The following is a 22,098-nucleotide window of genomic DNA, read 5'->3' as shown; positions in this document are numbered from 1 at the left end:
CTAGGATTGGTTAGTAGTTTTCAACCTTGTTCACTGGGATTTGCTAGTAGTTTTCAGCTTTGTGCACTAGGATTGGTTAGTAGTTTTCAACCTTGTTCAATGGGATTGGTTAGTAGTTTTCAGCTTTGTGCACTAGGATTGGTTAGTAGTTTTCAACCTTGTTCACTGGGATTGGTTAGTAGTTTTCAACCTTGTTCACTGGGACTGGTTAGTAGTTTTCAGCTTTGTTTACTGGGATTGGCTAGTAGTTTTCAACCTTGTTCACTGGGATTTGCTAGTAGTTTTCAGCTTTGTGCACTAGGATTGGTTAGTAGTTTTCAACCTTGTTCACTAGGATTGGCTAGTCATTTTCAACCTGTGCACTGGGATTGGCTAGTAGTTTTTAGCTTTGTGCACTAGGGTTGGCTAGTAGTTTTTTAGCTTTGTGAACTGGTATTGGCTAGAAATTTTCAACCTTGTGCACTGAGATTGGCTAGTAATTTTTAACCTGTGCACTGGGATTGGCTAATAGTTTTTAGCTTCGTGAACTAGGATTGGCTAGTAGTTTCCTGCCTTAAAAAATTAAAAAGCTGTTCAAAACAAAGTAGTAGAAGAAGAAGGATCAGCTGCCCTAACATTAATGCTGAACTCAATTTGAACCAATTTATTCAGCAGAGCGTTTTTAGCATCTCCGATGTTTCAGTGAGGATAACCTCACCAGAAAGTGCTATTCGCTCACTGCGAGGAGCTGACAGAATGTTTTCTCCTTCAGTTACTGTTTACAGTCAGTGCACACCTGCGTGATCCAGCATGCACGTTAATACTTCTTTAATTAAAAGTGAAGAACTACAAAATAAGTTAACTTTATTATAAAATTTATAATAAAAAGAGAAAATCTGCCTGGGAAAACAGCATTTGTCTTTACCACTCAATTGAAATGTCTGTATAACCATTAGAAAAATATAAGACAAGTAGCTGTAGACTGTAGCTGAGAAGTTCACGTTCATCAGCAGATCAGATCTGTAGTAAAGTGGCCTGGTCTGACCATCCCGGCTGAGGCCTGAGGCGTATTCTCATAATGACGCTTTCATACTTCTTAGCCTTGTGTGCCAGAACTGGCTAGTAGGTCCCAGTCTTTCATGTTCAAATTGGTAAGTAGTTTCCACCAGTCTTCAACAGGACTGGCTAATAGTTGTAAGCCTAGTGTACTGGGATTGGTTAGTGCTTGCCAGGCTCATTTGTTGGGACTGGTTGGTATTTTCCATATTAATTTACTGAGATTGGCTAGTGCTGTCCAGCCTTGGGTGCTGGGATTAGTTAGTACATCCAGATTTGTTTGCTGGGATTGGCTAGTAGTTTTCAACCTTGTGCACTAGGATTGACTAGTAGTTTTCAGCTTTGTGCACTGGGATTGGCTAGTAGTTTTCAATCTTGTGCACTGGGATTGGCTAGTATTTTTCATCTTCATGCACATGGATTGGCTAGTAGTTTTTAGTCTTGTGCACTGGGATTGGCCAGTAGTTTTCAATCTTGTGAACTGGGATTGGCTAGTAGTTTTCATCTTCATGCACTTGGATTGGCTAGTAGTTTTTAGTCTTGTGCACTGGGATTGGCCAGTAGTTTTCAATCTTGTGAACTGGGATTGGCTAGTAGTTTTTAGCTTTGTGAACTGGGATTGGCTAGTAGTTTTCAATCTTGTGCAATGGGATTGGCTAGTAGTTTTCAATCTTGTGAATTGGGATTGGCTAGTAATTTTCCACTTTGTGAACTGAGATTGGCTAGTAGTTTTCAGCTTCATGCTGTGGTATTGCCTAGTAGTTTTCAATCTTGTGCACTGGTATAGGCTAGTAGTTTTTAGCTTTGTGAACTAGGATTGGCTAGTCATTTTAAGTCTTGTGCACTGGGATTGGCTAGTAGTTTTCAACCTTGTGCACTGGGATTGGCTAGTAGTTTTCAACCTTGTGCACTAGGATTGGCTAGTAGTTTTCAGTCTTGTGCACTATTATTATTATTAGTTATAATTAGCTAGTAGTTCATAGTTAGAATAAAGTGTATATGATGTTGTAGCCAATGCTAACCACAGAAATAGTGGTTTATCAGAACATGAATGAATATTAAGGGGAAAAAATCACTGCATGCAAAGCAAGAGGGCAGTAAAAACGGCATATTTGCCGTTTCAAAGTTTCAAAGTTCATGAGAACGTTCTGGAGAACATTTTGGTGAGCGTATTCTCATTAGGGAAAAAATAACATGTAGCCTCACAGATTAGACCATTTTTCCTATAGCCCACTGGAAAAGTCTGTAAGTCTATAAGACCAGTGTTACTGTGTTATGTAATGGCAGTTTAAAGCTGGTCTCAGGCCTGTCATGATTAAACTTACCCTGCAGCCTCACCATGCAGCATCGTCCTCAAACTGCTTTACTGGAAAAGATGTGCTTTGTCTTCTGTATTAAGTATAATTAATGGCTTAGATAAACGCAGAGGGGTTCAAGTTGTAACTGGAATAGGCCTACAGAGACAATGGAGCTAAGCTCCATCTACAGCCTCCATGAATTAAAGCTGCATTTCAAACAAGCTATAGCTGCTCATTTTTTGCTTGTTTTGAGAGGATGTAAAGGATGATTTCTGGGACCGTAGCCCCACAGCCCATCTATTTCATAACCTTAACAGCTCCATCTTTCTGTCTAGACTGAAAAACTGCACATTATCGCGTCTCATGCATATTCAGCTTTGGGAATGACGTGTTTAACTAAGTCATGGAACTTGTTTAGGCCTACATGAAAGGGAAATTCATGACTGTGAATGATATTAGAGGAAAATGCCTTCAGTGTTGATGTTAGGATTAACCAGGTTGCCTCTTCATTTTCTCCAGGCCGTTTCTTTGGAATTACAATGACGAGCATGCCAAGGGAGGAAATTGTACGCGATAAGACTTAATTAAAATTATATATATATATCTTTCACTGATGCACCTTAGGCCGCCAGACACTGATGCTAATTCAGTGGCCTTTTCTAATTAAAACCTCCAGCTGACCTAAGCAAATTGTAACCCCCTTTCACACTGGCTTTTCAAACCTGGGACAATTACTGGGATACCTTTGTTAAAGAGTAATTTACTCGGATGCGCACGCTCATCCTTGGCAATGACAGTGCCAGTAAATGGGACGTGACGTTCTTAGCATGAATGGCCAAAAACATCTTCATTTCCGAATGAAATGTTCCACTAGGGCTGTAATCTAGACATCACTGTATTTCCTTGGAATGCATCAGTTTCTCTTCACAGGTAAGATGTTGTGTCAATTTCAGCAGGATTTCCTGTTTAACTACCAGTAAATAACAGTGTACAATTGGAATGGTGTTTGGATTGGTGGGAATACTGCTGCTTTATAGAGACCCCCACCCAACATGAATGCCTTTCAGTACATATTTCCCATATACTCTATAAGCTGATATCCTAGACAAGAATAAGAAGTGAATAGTCCTAGATTCCTTTCATTAAAGAATCTCCATTTAGAATGCTTCGTAGTCCTAGACTAGGTTTAATCCATATCTGGCAAAGTGACAGATAAATAAAGCATCTACATTTGGACCCAAAGTCTTGCAAAAAGGCATGTTGATGTAAATGAATACAATACCTTGTAAGGCAGTACATAATTCAACAAAAAAATAGCATTGATATTTTACCATATATCACAGTCAGAACAAAATCATGAATCGTCAAAATAGAAAAAAAAATCAATGGAAGTCAATGTAAAAATAATTTACTTCATGTGATTTTAGCGTTTAGCATTTCTATTGGTCTATTTACCATGACATTTTTATAGAAACGACAGTATTTACACAGAATGCTCTTTCTTATCTGCTTTCCCTGGTATTCCCTGAGCTGTAGCTTACAGCCTCACTAAGCATTGCTGGAGCTAATTAGCATGTGGATCCACATGACTACCAGATCAGGCAAAATCAAGTAAAGCATCTAGGAAAATAAGTTTCTATCTGCTATTTGGAGAGCTGTGCACTGGTTATATGACTTGTAAGTGGACAAATGTGCACTTACTGTTCTCTGTGGTCATGGTCAATCAAAACCAAGCACATAGTGGACCACACAATGGGCCTAGCACAAAATATGCAGATACAGACTACAGTTTACAACAGTAAATTAGTCTCCTCTGAGGTGTGTATATACCATAATAAGTCATAATAAAAGCTTGTACACCAGAGGAGTAGATGTATTCATTTAATGGGTAATCTTTATACACGACTTGGAGAGTCTTAAGCTGGATAAACCAATAAAAAAATAAATTACTCAGTCAGTGCAAAACCTAATTGCCATTCAGCCATGTTCCTGACATTGTCTGTGAGTCATTTGCTCCTTCACCTTTCCCAAAGTCAGGGACAGGTGCACACAGCTGCGTGTCAGGCCACCAGGGCCTCAGGCTAGTTAGATTTTAATGGAGACCTTTCCTCTACCCCTATTCTGCGTAGGAGAGGTGATGTCAGAAGTTTATAGCTGCTGATATACAGTGCAAAACCCTTAACAACAATGACCCCTTCCATGAATGACCAGTTGATGTTCCACATGCCCCCTTTTTCCACAGTCTGTGAGGGTCAGTGGCTCTGGAGAACATCAATGAAGTAGATTTTAAATGCCACAAAAGAAAAGAAAGCATGTGGAGCCTGGCCATCGGGGTAAGTCAGACAAAGAGGCCGCTGTGTGCAAAAGAAGAAAACACTCAATCAAATGAAGTGATCAACAGGCCTTTCACTTAGTTCTCAGGCTATGGTATGTAACAAGCTGAATGCAGAATTCATGTGTGGTCATGATGCTTCAGGCAATTGTGTAATTGCAGGAGATGGAATTATACAGATTCACTGATGAAGCCATTTCAGGATTTTCAGATCCCGTCCCTGAAAAGCTTTGTCTGCTCAGGCTTTGGATTTGCCACATTGATTAAAGGAAAATTTGAAATCTTCTGCACCTGTAAACTATGGTCGATTACCACAGCCGAAAATCTTGACACATTTTCCTTGATTAGGATAGAAGGGAAAACGTGTTGACTTGAAGCTCATTTGCAACTTAAGCCACTGTGCAGCTGCTAAATTCTGTGAATAAGCATTAAAATATGAGATTGTGCTGCATTATCCAAAACCTGGCTAGAAGCATACTAATAAGAGAGAGTATTATGGGTGCAAATCCAATCCTTCCCATACACAAGCTGTAGTAGCATAGTAGTAAGAGCAGAAAGCCAGTATGTAGAAGGTTGCAGGTTCAAATCCCAAGTCTTTCTATATGTGAACCATGGTAGGCTGGGCTTTTTCCATCCCAGTCCTTCCCATATACAAACCATAGTGGTAAGAAAGGAGAGTCAGCATACAAAGAATTATAGGTGAAAAGCCCAGGTTTTCCTTTTATGCAAACCATGGTTGAATTGCTACCATATGGCCATGGGTTCAAATCCCAGCCAAGTTAATTTGGTGAATCTTAAGCTACAGCTGTTTTCATTACCCAGTCAGTTAAAAACCTAATTGCCATTCACCCATGTTCCTGACATCTCCTGTGAGTCATTTGCTCCTTCACCTTTGCCAAGGTCAGGGACAGGTGCACACAGCTGCACATCGGGCCATAAGGGCCTCGGGCTAGTTCAATTTTAAAGCAGACCTTTCCTCTAACCCCATAATCTGGGCAAGTGGTATGATGTCAGAAGTTTATAGCTGCTGATGTACAGTGCAAAACCCCTAACAACAATGAACCCTATAAGAAATGACCAGTTGATGTCTCACACATACCCCTTTTTTCTATTAGGGTCAATGGCTCTGGAAAACATCAATGTAGTAGGATTTAAATGCCACATAAAAGAAGAAAGTGTGTGCAGCCTGGCCATGCCAAAAGAAAACAAAGACACTCAAATGAAGTGAACAAATGAAGTAATCAGTGGGGAACAACAGGCATTTTACTTAGTACTTAGGCTATGGTATGTAACAAGCTGAATGGGTCATGGGTTCAAATCCCAGTTCTTCCTATACACAAACCATAGGAAAGCTGACACACAGAAGGCTAAGGGTTCAAATCCCATTCCTACCTAAAGTTGCATAATGAGAAGAGAGGAGAGCTAGCATAAAGGCGATTATGGGCACAAATACCAGTCCTATCCACACACAAACTTAAAATAAGAGAGGAGAGTCATCATACAGAAGGTTCAAATCCCAGTACTTCCTATACACAAATCATAGGAGAGCCGACATACAGAAATTTATGGGTTTAAATCTCATTTCTTCCTAAAAGGAGAGGAAAGGAGCATACCATACACAAACCATAGTGATAAGAGAGGGGAGTCAGCATACAGACGGTTATGGGTTTAAATCCCAGGTCTTCCTATATGCAAACCATGGTAGAATTCTTAATACAGGGTCATGGGTTCAAATTCCAGTCCTTCCTATACACAACTATAGGAGAGCCAACATACAGAAGTCTATGGGTTTCAATCCCAGTCCTTCCAAAAGTAGCATACACATGCTAGCATACACACAATTATGGGTGCAAATCCCAGTGCTTACCATATATAAACCACTCTCTGGAGCAGATAAACATGAACCTATTTACACCATGCCAGGCGTGGGCTAAGAGGGTATAAAGCCCTTACAGCAATGCTCCAAAATCTAGTAGAAAGACTTCTCTGGACAACAGAGGCAGTGACCCAAACAAAAGCAGGATTTGTACAATACTTTTATCCATAAGTGTCTAAGCATTTTGTGTATCACATGTCCTTTTATAATAGTAGTAGTAGTAGTGGCAGATGTTACAGGATGGCTTTGTAGCGATGTTACCCATTACAGGCCAAAAACAAACAAACAAACAAGCAGACAAACAAAAGAAACACACTGAACATGAAATACTAAGACAACATAATGCAGCTAACTACATGTTGTCTCACCTCATTAAAGTGTGAGTGAAATGTTTGAAAGCACTCTGTCACTCTGTCGTCTTTTCTGCTAGAGTTCACAGGAGCATTATGCCAGCTAGCTTTCTAACACCAGGGGAATGTGAAAGGACTCTATGCTCCCTATATTGTGCATGGTCATGAAATTATAATGACTACATTCATAGATGTGGTTCAGGTTGGTGGTGGGGGGTGGGGAGCGCAGACAGAGTGGGTACTCCTTGTTGTCCTTGGGCAAGGTAATCACCCCCCTCACTGTCCGACTGAAGCTGCCCTGCTGTGCTGCTCTTAGACTGGGCATAGTTATATCGCAAAATGAACATAAAGGTCCCTTGGACACTTAAAAAAAAAAGGTGCTTCAAATGATTCTTTGAATATTGCCATAGAAGCGCTACTTGAACCATGTTTGTAATAGAGATGTGTGAGCATGAAGAACTTTTACATCAAGTGATGGTCCTCTAAAAGGTTCTTCACTCAAACACATCACTATTACAAACATGGAAGCCACTGCTCAAACAAGCATTTGTAGGACCTTTATTTTTAAGAGTGTAAGAGTAGTGTAGACACTGGAGCAACACAGTATAAAGTAGGTCCAGTAACTTTCACATCAGTTTGGGAATCACAGACCTTCCCCTCTTTAAGCTCTACATATTCTGGCCTTAGTTTTATCCCTTGTCAACACTACCTACACACACACTATATTGGCAAAGTATTGGGACACATTTACATTGATGGCATTTAGCTGACGCTCTTATTTAGAGCGACTTACAAGGTTACTTATTTTACAGAGAGGGGCCAGTGTAGTGTTAAGAGTCTTGCCTAAGGACTGTTATTGGTTTAGTGCAGCATAATCACTCAGACCAGGAATCAAACCCACGTCTCCCACATGGTGTGGTAGCTCACACCAACCACCTGCTCATTCATGGTTTTCTACAAAATAAAGGATATAAAAAAAGTTCATCCTGCTTTTGTTGGAGTAACAGTCTCTATTGTCCAGGGAAAGCTTTCCACTAGATTTTGGAGCCTAGCTGTGGGGATTTGATTGCATTCATTGACAAGAGAATTATAAAATAGAATCACCTATTCTACTGGCAGTACTTCTCTACAGGGACTAGACAAGCTGTGTGTGTGTGCATTTGCACATCTGTGTCAGCAATGGGTGCAACTTAAAGTAGCTGAATGCTTTCATTAGATGGGGTGTCCACAAACCTTTGGACATACAGCGTACATATTTCTCTTCCCAACTTCTCATCCATAGTCCCGTGTTCCACCTTTGCATCCCATGGCTTAATAAACTTCCCCTGTTTTTCCTGGTTCTTTCCCTGGTCCCTACCCTCCCACACACCCCACTAAATTGTGCCTTAATTTGCATGGAATATCACATAGGAAAAAAAAGCAACCACCTCGGTAAGGTCTCCAATATTGGCTAAATTTGCCAGTGGAATATTCCCACATATTGGGAATTGTCACAAATATTTATATGTCTGAAGTGCAGCACTTTTACCCTGCTGTGACAGCTGTGGCGTAAATGTGATCTGACATGTCAAATCCTGTGCTCATTATCTATTCATTTCATATCTAATGGTATGATACTTTATATATATGCTCCGCAAATCCATGTTTAACCTCGGGGTCAAAAGCAATTTGAGACAGAAAACTAGACCATCATCGGGAAATTTCAGTGTCCAAGTCTGCAGTAATTGAGGCTTTGCCTTGCCGCTGGAGTGTGTTATTCCGAAGAGAGTGTGGTGCCATCACTTCAAGGTAAATACATTTCACTTTGGATGTGCGACGAGTCATTTGCACAGAAATATAATTAATTTAAGCATCTGGGCCAGATTCCGGCCTGAAATCGTTCATTTTGGAGAAAATGCATGCGATGCTGGGAATGTCAATTATCATTCAGAATGGTTAGGCTCATCATTTTGAGAGAGACACAGTTGTTGAAGTAGCTGGCTGTCAAGCGCTGCACAATGCTTTTGGACATCCTGGAATATGGCACTTAGTGAAATTCATTGCCATAACTGCCAGCAGTCTAGTAGACTTGGTCTTCATCATGTCAGAAATTAGCCATTAAGGTCATTTTGTACTGCAATGCATGGGAGATCAGGAATAATGGGATATCCACCCATTTGTCATTTATAAGTACTTGCATAGGTGTACTTGAGTACTACACGCTGAAAAATAGCGGTGCTACAAATAGCATATGTGAGTGTGAGTGTAAGGATCCTATAAATTGGTACATAAAGTGTGAAGGTTCTTCACTCTCACACATCTCTATTACAAGCATGGTTCTTCATGGAACCAAAAGTGGTTCTTCTCAAAAGTAACTTCACTCAAAGAACCATTTGTAGCGCCTCAATTTTAAGAGTATAGAGTCAAAGTACAGTGTATTAGCATGGGAATGTACTTAAGTGAAAAAAGTACAACTACTTTGAGTAAATGTAGAACAACTTCTTTTGTGGGGATCTCCAAGACCGCAGACATGAATAGCTATTTTTTATCATGTCTACAGCCCAGAGAACCTTAACATGTTTTTGCCAAGGCAATATCGTTTACTGACTCTCTAAGTGAGTGAGTGACCGACTGACGGGCTTTGTTTTAAACATGCATGCACAAGGACTGCCTCTTATTGAACTAGAAAAGACATTTTTCTCGTACTCATGATATAAGGACTACATATTGCCACAAAGCTAACAAGTATTTGTGCTGCCGAGGGGAGATGTTTTCTTAGGTAAGATATGGTTGGGTCTCCTTGCTTAATATGATGTAATGGGAAGTGGTGCAAAGACATACTGTGGCATTAATGTGTGTCAGTGTCAAGTCTGTAGCAACAGAATGCTGACTTAACATTGTTACCACAGCATTGGCAGCATGCTGACTGCCGGCCTCACCCAGCATTCCTACCATGGTGTTTCAACGTTATCATCACTACCATGGCGGATTCTAGCCTAGCCCAGCATCGCTACTGCAGGGTTGGTTACAAGCCCTGTTCATGAGGTCCTGGGCCTTTCACATCGAAAAACTAGCAAATATGTGGTCTACATCTTAAGGCTTAAGTCCTTAACCAGGCAGTGTCACATGAAATGGTACACGAAACATAATAATATATCTTTTTTTGCCACAACAGCTTTTTCAAAATAAAGAGCAGATATTTTGGTCCCAAACTTCCCACTGCTGAAACAGCATTGACGCAAATGGCAGTGTGGCAAAATTAGACTTGCCTGTTTTTTTCTTGTTTCTAATTAGCTTGATCTCGCTCGTGGGCACTCAGTATGCATGCACCAAGTATGTCGTAGGAATAGCTTTTTTTTACAATAACAGGAATAATGCATTTTGCCATATTTCTTATCTTATCTATAAACTGGGAGGTCCTAATCTTGGGCAATGGGTTCAAGCCATACCTGCACTAAAAAAAAAAAAAAAAAAGTGCACGTATTTGTAAATGTGTCCTCCGCATTTAACCCATCTGTGGTATTGAACACACACTCACACACACACTGGGGTTTGTTCCATCCATAGACCTCCATGTCACCCTGTTCAGGTCAGAGACTATATTTACATTACAAGTGATCAGATACCCCAGTAGTACCCAAAAAGGCCATGTGAATGAACTGTGTGTCTCCTCAACGTCAAAGTAAGGCTGAATTCCAAATTTCCCCTAATCCCTATTGCACTACACACATCATAATTATGAATTCTTTCTCCAAATAGTGCAAAATATGCCTAATAAGCATCTGTACACACAGACTGAATCCCTATTAGCTGTTTGCAAGACATATGGCTCCGCTTTTGGCTACATTAGGCCACTATTTTGACAGCCTGAATCTAATCTAAGAGCACATACACTATATGTCCAAATGTTTGTGGACACCCCTTTTAATTAATGCATTCAGCTACTTTAAATTGCTGACAAAGATGTGCATATGCACACACAGCTTGTCTAGTCCCTGTAGAGAAGTACTGCCAATAGAATAGGACTCAGATGCAGCAGATCAAGATAAGCCCTTTTGGTACTGTGCCTATGCCAGACATGGGCTAGAGGGGTATAAAGCCCCGCAGCATTGCGCTGTGAAGCAGGTACTTTTATATTTGACAGACGGGTAGTTAAGAGTAGTCTACTTTAATACCGGTAATTATAGTAATAGTTTAATACTGCTATATATATTATCGTATTATATTACAATACTGTTACTCAGGGAATATTTTACCAAGAGGATTTCCACAGAAGTACTGTACTTGCCTTTAATAATGATCTTTCTCTGGCTATGGCCCAAGCTTGCCCTTTCGGATTACCAAACAAGACTTATGGGAGATGTAGTTCTCCAGTGAAGCTCTCCTTTAAACAAAAACACTCTGAGGTCTTTAAAAATTAATCACACGTTTCTAGCAGGAGAACATTTTCCTCTTGACCTTTTCGAGCCAACGTCACTGCAGGGCACACAAAATATTTTCATTACTGTTCTAAAAAATCAGCCATGAAATATAAAATTATTGAATCTCTTTCAAACCACAACGTATTATGCAGTTTGCTTCTGCTGCTCCGATTGCCTTCACCCTGATGCAAGTGTGCTACATAAGCCTCACACATCGGCCTCCTGCTGGCAGTGTCCCGGGGACACAACCATTCAGATGAACTTCATCGCTTTATACGCATGTGGTATTTTACGACTAATAAGAACAGTTTCACAGTGCAAATGTGACAATTAACCTAAGCCTTTTGTTCCAGAAATATGCTAAAAGTGCTAGCACTTTAAAGATGATGCTTTTCAGGAGCAAGAGATTAGACTGATATTGCTATTTAGAAGCCCATCTTCTAGTTATGTAATATGATAATTTTGAACTTTTGTCAACTAAAGCATTATTTAAACCTTGACTGTACACAACGTTTCACAGGATAATTTGAAACAGTAGTCATGACAGAATATTGATTATCCTAAATGTATTCAGTTAATGCATTTTGTTACATAAAAAGTAATATATCCAGGATACCTTTAGAATACATTTAGAATTCCTTACAATGTAAGGAGCATATATAAATCTCTGGTTTTAAAATATTTAGTCCCAGTTTACTAACATTGTTACTTGCGGTACCCATTTTTGTGATTATCTTTATGCAAAAAAGTAACAAAATTTTTTTTTTAATTATTTTATTTCATTCATTTTGCTTTGCTTTTATCGGTTGCATCTGTCCACTGCTGCTCCTACAATCTCACAAGCAGGAACACAACCTGTCTTATAAACTCAGAAAACCAATTAGATCCCAAAACACATACAACACACAAAGCCCACTCCTGGGGCTAGCACAACAAGCATGTATTTAGTCATCCTTCAAATTAATTCAGTAACACTGATATACACTGAGTTACAGTGATTTATCAGTCTACTCAGGCTTTAGTAGAGCTCAGTAACACTGACATAAATAACTGATCGGCACAGTGATTTATCAGTCTGCTCAGGCTTTAGTAGAGCTCAGTAACACTGAGATAAATAACTGTCTACTCAGGCTTTAGTAGAGTTCAGTAACACTGAGATAAATAACTGATCAGCACAGTGATTTATCAGTCTACTCAGGCTTTAGTAGAGCTCAGTAACACTGAGATAAATAACTGATCAGCACAGTGATTTATCAGTCTACTCATGCTTTAGTAGAGCTCAGTAACACTGAGATAAATGACTGATCAGCACAGTGATTTATCAGTCTACTCAGGCTTTAGTAGATTTCAGTAACACTGAGATTAATAACTGATCAGCACAGTGATTTATCAGTCTACTCATGCTTTAGTAGAGCTCAGTAACACTGAGATAAATAACTGATCAGCACAGTGATTTATCAGTCTACTCAGGCTTTAGTAGAGTTCAGTAACACTGATATAAATAACTGATCAGCACAGCGATTTATCAGTCTACTCAGGCTTTAGTAGAGTTCAGTAACACTGACATTAATAACTGATTAGCACAGTGATTTATCAGTCTACTCAGGCTTTAGTAGATTTCAGTAACACTGAGATTAATAACTGATCAGCACAGTGATTTATCAGTCTACTCATGCTTTAGTAGAGCTCAGTAACACTGAGATAAATAACTGATCAGCACAGTGATTTATCAGTCTACTCATGCTTTAGGAGAGCTCAGTAACACTGAGATAAATAACTGATCAGCACAGTGATTTATCAGTCTACTCATGCTTTAGTAGAGCTCAGTAACACAGATAAATAACTGATCAGCACAGCGTAGAATCAGTCTACTCACATGTTAGTTAGTTAATTTAGAACATTTCTATTGTTCACACAGAATTATTCACACAGTGTACAGAGCAGCTCCAGGGTTAAAAAATGTTCATTGGACAGCAGAGACAAATTCCTAATCTGTGTATTCAGCTGCATCCCAACACTACCTGTGCATTATGTGCATAAGCATGAAACTGTATCCAAATGAGGCTTGAATGGAGCAAATAAAGGTTCCACTTCCACTGCCTGATATGTAACCTTCAGAATTCAACCCAGTGAGATGGCCCAAGAAATGAAGCCTGATCATTATTATCTCTGTTTTCTCAAAATATGCGTACACTATTCCAGAATTCCAGGCCACTTCAGCAAACTTCAGCAGATCTTTTTGACCCTAGAGACCCCACATTCAGGGCTGAACTCAAAGCATATACAACACTGCTTTGTATTTTAGTGTACAAAATCTGTTCTGAAAAGAAGGTACCACTCTCCCCATGGAGAATAGCTAACCCTGTGGTGAACCACCGCAATCTTCCTTTATGTAATAACAGCATCTTTGCTAAACTAATGTGGAGTGTTGTGTCCTTGAGCATACATTTAACTTCATTTCTCTGAACATTTAAAAAACATAGAATTATACGTCAGCTTGCCTTTTCATCATGAAAATGCATACATGCAAATATTCTAATGAGATTGACGATCAATGCACATTTACCATAGCAACCGAAGAATACATCAGACTGTACCCTGGTGTACTTGACCTCAGCAGTTGTCTCCCTTTATGTACATGGATTATATACATGCAAGGAACATCCAAGGGTCTGCCAAAATGCATTTAAGGTCAACTGGGATTGAGGTACATGCTTAACACACATCATTAGCATTCACAGCACCAAAAGGAAGCTGTAAATACACTCACACAGCTCCTCTTATTGTCCTTTAACTCAGTGTTATTTTCTTCATGAAAACGCAGATACCTGCAGGTCAATAAAAATTCTCCACCATGCAGACCGCCCCCCTCTAAAGAACCATGAAGAAAGACTTGAATTGTTTTCACCCTCGGTACAATGTGTGTATCGCTCTGGAGTAATATATCTTCTTTCCTTTTTTTTTTTTTTTAAATAAATATATTTTCCTTATACCGTTGCCTCCAAGGTTGAGACAGCATGGAATTGTTTGGCGAATTGAGGAAATAAGGCTTGTTATTTTTCCGGTAGGCTGTGGCCTTGAGTGTATGAGGCGAGAGAAGGTGGTACAGACAACAAATATTCTCAGCCAGAACACCACTCATCTTCAGTGCATTACTGGAATAAACAGTGTACTGTATTCTGCATGTAAGCGCAGTCTGCTAAATAAACATGTGCAAATATCCGGCATGTAGACTGAAGCATAAACACTCTAACTCCATCACTATCCTCTTGTCTAAATAGTAGAAGAAGAAATGCAGATTTATTCTGGTAACAAGCCAGACTAATTAATATCGACTAATGATTAAAGCAGTAAGCCGAGTGAGGTTGTTTGCTACGAGTTAAGAAGTGTTTTAATGATAATTTAATGTATTATTAATAGCAATCGCAGTACAGTTCTTTCATGAGCAGTGCAGTTTATAGGCCACAGTACAGTACAGTAGGCTAAAGGTTGCCAAGCAACGTAACAGTAAAATATTAAAGATTAAAATAAAAGGGTTTCATGTCAGACGTACACAAGTTCTTGTCCATCCAAAGAAACAACCAAGACAATTACATAATAGAAAAATATACACAGATCAGCCATAACATTAAAACCACATTCTTGTTTCTACACTCACCGTCATACATATACACATGCTATGTATACACATACATACATACATACTATAAACATATACACATATGTATATAGGATGACAGTGAGTGAAGAAACAAGAAGGTGGTGTAAATCTTATGGCTGATCTGTGTATATATTTCTTAAACTGTCATTTAGAAATTGCATGTAAATATGCATCAAAAGAAGACGTGTAATTAAAAAATAATAATTTATATAATAATGACTTTAAAACAATAATCAGAATTTTTCATGGATGATGAAGGTTTTTTGTTTACATGTCTTACATTATTAATAAAAAAAGATAGTTCGCATTGATTGCCATGTGTGCTAGGTCAGGAATTTGACCACATGGGTTTGCTCTCCTGAGGTAACGCATAATGGAGGGTTAAGATCTTAGTTTGAAATCTCTTCTTCAAATGTAAACCTCAGTAAACCTCCCAGCACTGTTTAGTGTACACCATCATTAAGCCTTCTTGAGTGTCTCCGTGATAACATGACACAATGACGTAATACAAGCCGGCTATACGACATGTTACACACTACTTCCAAACTGTTTCGTTGACTTACGGTCACCGGGGGACTTCCTCAACAAGTGTGCTCCGGCCCTCTAATGTAGTTCAGTGACCTGTGCTTGAACAAAGGGCACTAAATTACAGAGCAGTCTAGTGACCTGCGCCACAGCATTGTCCATTCAGCCGTCAGAAACATATGTTACTATTATTCATAAATAGCCGTCTCCTCCATCACTCCTCCTTCTCCCGCAGTCAGTCTGGAATTAATTTGAGTGCTGACCCTGAAGCAATTGAACTGGATATGATGACAAATCTCACACAGCGAGCGACTCACGGCCCGCTCATTCTTTACTGTCACCGAGTGGCGTCTGCACAGAGGAACCCTTCTGCATGCACTGCAGGGAGATGCGGCTGTTTTATACAACTAGCACTATGCTTCCCCACTATTAGCAACATCAGGGTTATCCAAGGAACTTTCAAAAGTGCTTTCGGGAACAACAAAATGCAGTCGCGACAAGCAGTAAATGATATTCAGGCTGCCTTCTGGCTGAGCTGATTCACAGTGCAAGGTCTCAAGGTAACAAACCATGTTCTTCAATACATTATTCATTCAGCACATTAATAATGTCTGTTGGAAGCGAGATACCCCTGCGTACATCCATTGTTACGTGAAACAGCACTGTACATGCACTTTTCTGTCTTTGTTTTTTTTTTTTTTTTTTTTTTTGGGAGACGTCTCACACACACTCTCATGCACGACCCCTATCATTGTCTCATTGACTGGGAAATGCCTTAATTAAATCTGCGCCAGATAGATGTTCTATTCAAATGAGGAATGCTCTTTAATCAAATTTCCATATTTACAGGTGAATAATTACTGAAAAAAAGGAGGAAAACATTGGTGTGATTACCTGTCAAATTAGCCTATGTTGACATTAATCGGATACAGTGCACCGCTCAGTAATTACAAACACAACTCTTGCTTCTTCTTTTTCTTTTTTCTGTTTTTTTTTTTTTTTTTGGATTCCACAGCAGATTCAAAGCGAACCTGTCTCTCCCAAGATGTGCTATTGACTTCAAATAGTCCCCAAAGGACATTTAATTAGAGGTGATTTAATAAGCAGGCTTGTTAGTTAGTTAGACTTCATTTTGTCTGACCCCTGTCTACTTATTATAAGCCATTCTAAATTAATTACAAATTATTTACATTTAGGCTGATTTTGAATCAGCACATGTATCTGAGATTATAGATATATAGTAAATATGAAATGGCACAATTAAGAACAAATAGGTCTGGGCTTGCACATGCATTTCCAGGACATCTCTTAACTGGTATAGGATTTTCATGTTATGTGGGGCTTCTTTGAACTGTGTTCTTCAGGCTGGTAAATCTTTTCCAAAATTTGGAGCCGTATATGTGATGATTTTTTATCCGTATAGAGATGATGCAGAATTCTTCTGAATTCTTGGTGAAGAAAAGCTCCTTCTCAACATCTAGTCCAGTCAAGAACACTCCTGAGGAGGTAGGCATTTAATTGTTAGAAAGCTCTGTTCAGATGGGATTAGTTTGACATTTCCATTGTGGTCTTCTTCACATACAACAAGCAAACCGAGCAGACAACACAACAATAAGATACACACCAAGATGACAGACAACTAGGTGGCTTTCCTGACGACTGCATTTGTTTAGTACTCTCAAAACCTAAAACCTAATAAGAATCTCAAAACCTTATAAATCTGCTTACATATTGCTAAACTCTTAAAAATAAAGTTGCTACAAAATACTTGACTCCATAAAGAATCATGTTTGTCATAGAGAGTGTGAAGTGTGTGAAGAACTAAAAAAGTTTCTCTTGATGCACATCTCTATTCCAAAAATGGTTCTTTATGGACCCAAAAGTGGTTCTTCTATGGCACTGACCAAAAAACCCAAGGCTTATCATATACTAAGGTCTATTATTCAGTAACTACAGGGAAGTCTGTACAAACTGGTGGGACAATTCTCTGGTAATAGAAGTTTGTAAGAACACTTATATTAGCTCCATAGGCTGTTTAAAGGGTTAAAAGCCCTTTTCTGATGAGCTACATTTGATGTTCATAGGAGGTCTGTAACCAAAGCAAAGCTGCAGAATAGCAAACTGTGTTCTTTTCCAATTGTGTTTGAAACCAAAATGGAATAATCTTTGTGGAACGTCCTCACAGATCGTGAGCATGAGTGTCTCTAACCACAGAAAAGTCATTTGTTAAATACTCTGGGATGCTGTTTTTAATGATCTTTCAAGTAAGAAGCATCTTAACATATGTAACTCTGTCATCTAACCTTAACCAATTCACCTGTCTAAAATGAGGAGATGCTAGATGTGTACATGGATGTCATTTTAAAGCAACCCTAAGCAGTTCGCTTTGAGCTTTTTATCATTTATTCTTACATTATTTAAAGGTAAACACTGTAAACTAACCGCACAGTTAAAATATCAGTCTCTTTACGAACTGTGCGCTCCTGCATCAGTAAAGAGTCTGGCGCCTTTTAGCCTCTATGAAATGGGTCATGATAACAACCTTAGGTGATATTAATCCTGTGCTTAATATCTTTTTGTGCTTTTTGTGTTTTTTCTGATAGAGTAAGCACTCAAGGAGGCATTTAGTTATGTCATGCATGGCACTTATACCACAGGTTACTAGACAACTGCTATGGTATTGCTTAATGTTATTGAGTTATTTAGCTGTTACTAATTGGTTGCCATAGTGTCACTATGTGGCTTCCAAAGTGGTAGCTTATTGGTGCTGCTGTGGTATTGATAGATGATTGTTATTGTATCACACATGGTTGTTATGCTGTTGCTAAGTGGTTGCTGTGGTGTTTACACTACTCCACTACCCTATGTAAAACTAATCCCATAAATGTTTACTTTAATACGCAAAACACTGAAACATTCAATAACAGTAAGTTCAGATTAGTTTCATTAGACAGATGAATGGTTTGGAGAAGGAAAGAAAGGCTTCATGACCTAAGTACCACATCATCTGTCAAACATGATGGAGGCACTGTCACGGCATAGGCATGCATTGCTGCCTTTGGAACTGGGGGTCTAGTGTTTAGGAGCAGGATGAATTCTGCTGTGTATAGAGTTATACGTTCTGCTCAGGTTCAGTCAAATGCTGCAAGGCTGTCAAATGATAGAATAGTGCTTCACAGTTCAGCTGGATAGTGATCCGAAACAAAGCTCTGGAAGGAGCTGACAGACTCCACTTCGGGCACCAAGCTAATGAATCATGTGGCCATAAGGAACATAAGCATGTTTATATATGACACAATATGAAGGGATGTCTTTTTCAAAATATTCAGTCAGCCTGAGGATTTCTATCATTCAGTTCTACTGACCCACCTCCATCTGTGTGGGATTGTTACTGGTACCTCTAAAGATCATTGAGCTTCAACAGTACTTGTGTTTGAAAGCTGCTGCTTTTTGTGTTGTTGTTTTTTTTTGTAATTATCCCATTCTTTTTATTATCTAGTCATCCAGTTGATTATACAGCAGACCAAAAAAACTCTGAATGTTTAAATGAAACTGCCACATTAGTCACCGCAGTGGTCAGATTAATGGTACAGTCCACAAATTCAGACAAAATATGATTCAGTTCAGTGAGTTCAAGTGTAAAGAATGTGTAAATATTCAATCTATCTAGGTTTTTTTTTGATGGGAGAAAAGAAAATACAACAAATCTCCAAGGCACTCAGACCACAGGCTTTGCATTTTTAGAAGCCGAAGTGTGAACTGTTTTGACCAGGGGCAGTGGTCAATAGGAAATATCTGCTTACTGGCCTATTTTACATGGTGTGTAAGTAAAATCAGATCTGGGTCCAATGTCATGCCATTTTATATATTTTTATGCATACATACATTAGAAAAGTGTATTTCCTGAATGCAGAACGGTTCCACAGTCTAAGTGGTTTCTACTTCCAGGCTTTCTGTAATGTTTGCTAGGTGGTTGCTATGGTGTTGCTAGGTGGTTACTTTTGCATCCTATGTAATTGTTAAAGCTGTTTAGTAGTTGCTAGATGGTTGTTAGGTGGTTGCCAAAGTGTTGTAGATGGTTGCTATTGAGTTGTTTAGTGGTAGCTAAGTAATTGCTATAATGTTACTAGGTGTTGATGTGGTGTTGCTATGGTGTCCTAGATGACTTGTATAGGGTTTTGATTGGCTTTTACCTATGATGCGTGTAGAAACAACTGCAGCTGTAAGCAAAGTATGGAGTGCAGATCACTGCCATGATGGGTTCATTAGTACAACTTCAAAACCGTGTTGTCAATTTTATAATCCCAATCCCAAATCACACACCGGGAACGTGCCTATGAAGTGTTGGATGCATCAGCATGGAAGCATGGAAGACTGCATTGATCACTTAACTTCTAATGTTGATCAAATCATCACTGGAACATGAAACATCTAGAAATTATAAACTCAAATCCATGCATACAAATGTTTTATGAATCAGGCTCATGGTTCTGTAAGGTTACTTAAAGAACATAAGTAGCTCCTCCACGGTACTGCCCGGAACAGCCTATCTTGGCATTTGCCTTTAATTAAATGATATTTTTTTCAAACTTTTGTGTGCATGAAGCTGCTGTTTCTCTCAGCAGATAAGAAAGGCTGAAACATCTCATCATGTTATCCCATATCTGAGGAAACCGAGGTATAGGATCATGGAGAGCACTAAAAATGGATGGGATTTCTATCCCTGCTTATAAGAAAAAAATATCCTGGTGAGTCAGAAGCAGCTCAGAACCAAGATTGCAACTATGCAGGCCTATTTCTTGCTAAAGAAGAAGATGCTTCTGTCATTATACAGCAGTGTCCCCTAAAGCTTGTGATACAGTGCAAACCATTGATTGCACCGTTTTTCTCTTTATAGATTACAGAATGGAGCAGGGTGTTATAGGTGTAAGGGCATTAAGACTAATGGAAGGGCTTCAAGCTATGCATTAAAAGCTAGTGCCGGTACGTGGCTGGCTTGTATATTGCTTTGGAAGGAGTACCCAAAGCAGGGGCGTTAAAAGGACACAGGTAATCAGATTGGGCTGAAGACTCTCATCTCTCTCTCTCTTTCTCTTGCTCTCTCTCTCTCTCTCTCGATCTCTCCCTGGCTACATTTTCTCCGTATTCCTCAATTTCTCACAGACTTTAATGCCATTATCCACAGCAAGATTAAGCGCAGGGATATAATCATACACAGGTATATTGATATCATGATGTTAAATTAAGAAATAGCTCTGCCTTCCATGCGACATGCATCCAGCACTGGGATTCAAACACATCTGAACACATTTCTTTCTAGAGTAGAGAGTTTTCTAGAGTAGTTTTAAAGCTGATGGTTCTGAGATATATGGTGATGTGACGTCTCTACACTCTTAGCAAGTAAGTGTTCTATATAGTACCATAAATACACTCTTGACAGAAAGGGTATGACACTAGTTCATCTCTAAACATTAGAATTTCATCAAAATGTACCTTTTTTGTTCAAAATATAATTCAAAAACATAAACCACTATACATTTTCATTCAAGTAAAGTGACAAATTATGAGAATATTTTAAAAGGATGTACAACGTCCAACAAATTTGTTAATTTATACACTCAATACTTGCTTTTGGCTTCTTTACCACAAATTACTGCATCAGTGTGGCATGGAATGGAGATAGTCAGCTTGTGGCACTGCTGAGATGTTATTGAAGCCCAGGTTGCTTTGATAGTGGCCTTCAGCTTGTCTGTATAGCTGGGTCGAGTGTTCCTCATCTTCCTCTTGACAGTACCCTCAGATTCTTTATGGGGTTCAGGTCCAGAAAGTTGGCCGGCCAATCATGCACAGAGAGGTACTGGATTTAAGGGTTCTATATAGTACCAAAAATACACTCTTAACAAATGACTTCTATTTGGTATCCAAAGTATGTTCTTAGGAAAACAAGTTTCTTTTTAGTACAAAAAATGCTAGCAATAAGGGCTCTACATAGTACCAAAAATATAAACCTTTTTAAACCTTCAAGAGGTTTAAAAAAACAAGAACCTGTTTAATGCCATTTAATAGTAGTGGAACCCTTTTTGGTGCTATACAGATTCATGATAATGGTAACATACTTAATAGTAGTAGTTAATGTTAAAAAAGAAGAAAGTGGCCATGATGAAGCCTTAAAACTGGTTATTTAGTGAAGGCAGTAGTAATAAATCTGTGGATAGAACTATGAAAACTGAAAGAACCAGTTTAATAAATCATATAAATCGTTCTCTTGCATTGGCAAATGCTTCTTTTCAACACCAATAAAACAGTTTTTTTAAAAGGGTTATTTTATTTAAAACAATGCATACACAACTGCAACCATTTGAACCATTTTGTTGCATGGCAAAATGGTATATGGTGGTATACAGTTCTTTAACTACACTTTTAAAGGTTTCCATGTGTTAGGGTGTTATGTATATATATGTGATGTATATATATAACTGTTGAAATTTCATGACCTTTCCTACAGAACCCTAGAAGAAGCTCATTTTTAAGAGTGCACAATTACCAGTGAGAAAACAAAAAATGAAGTCATTACACAAAAAAACATCCTAGCAGAGTTTGAGGGAACATCCTACATCTTGA

General features: G+C 38.9%; 1 protein-coding gene across 1 annotated transcript in view; it reads right to left on the bottom strand.

Annotated features, from left to right (window-relative positions):
- Positions 1–22,098, bottom strand: part of opcml (opioid binding protein/cell adhesion molecule-like) — a 284,204-nt gene that overhangs the window by 173,465 nt on the left and 88,641 nt on the right. The gene's annotated exons all lie outside the window — the stretch shown is intronic.

The sequence above is a fragment of the Salminus brasiliensis genome, chromosome 16 (assembly GCF_030463535.1).
Source record: "Salminus brasiliensis chromosome 16, fSalBra1.hap2, whole genome shotgun sequence".
Lineage (NCBI taxonomy): Eukaryota > Metazoa > Chordata > Actinopteri > Characiformes > Bryconidae > Salminus > Salminus brasiliensis.
Note: the sequence above shows the minus strand (reverse complement) of the source record. Positions and strands in the feature narration are given on the sequence as shown.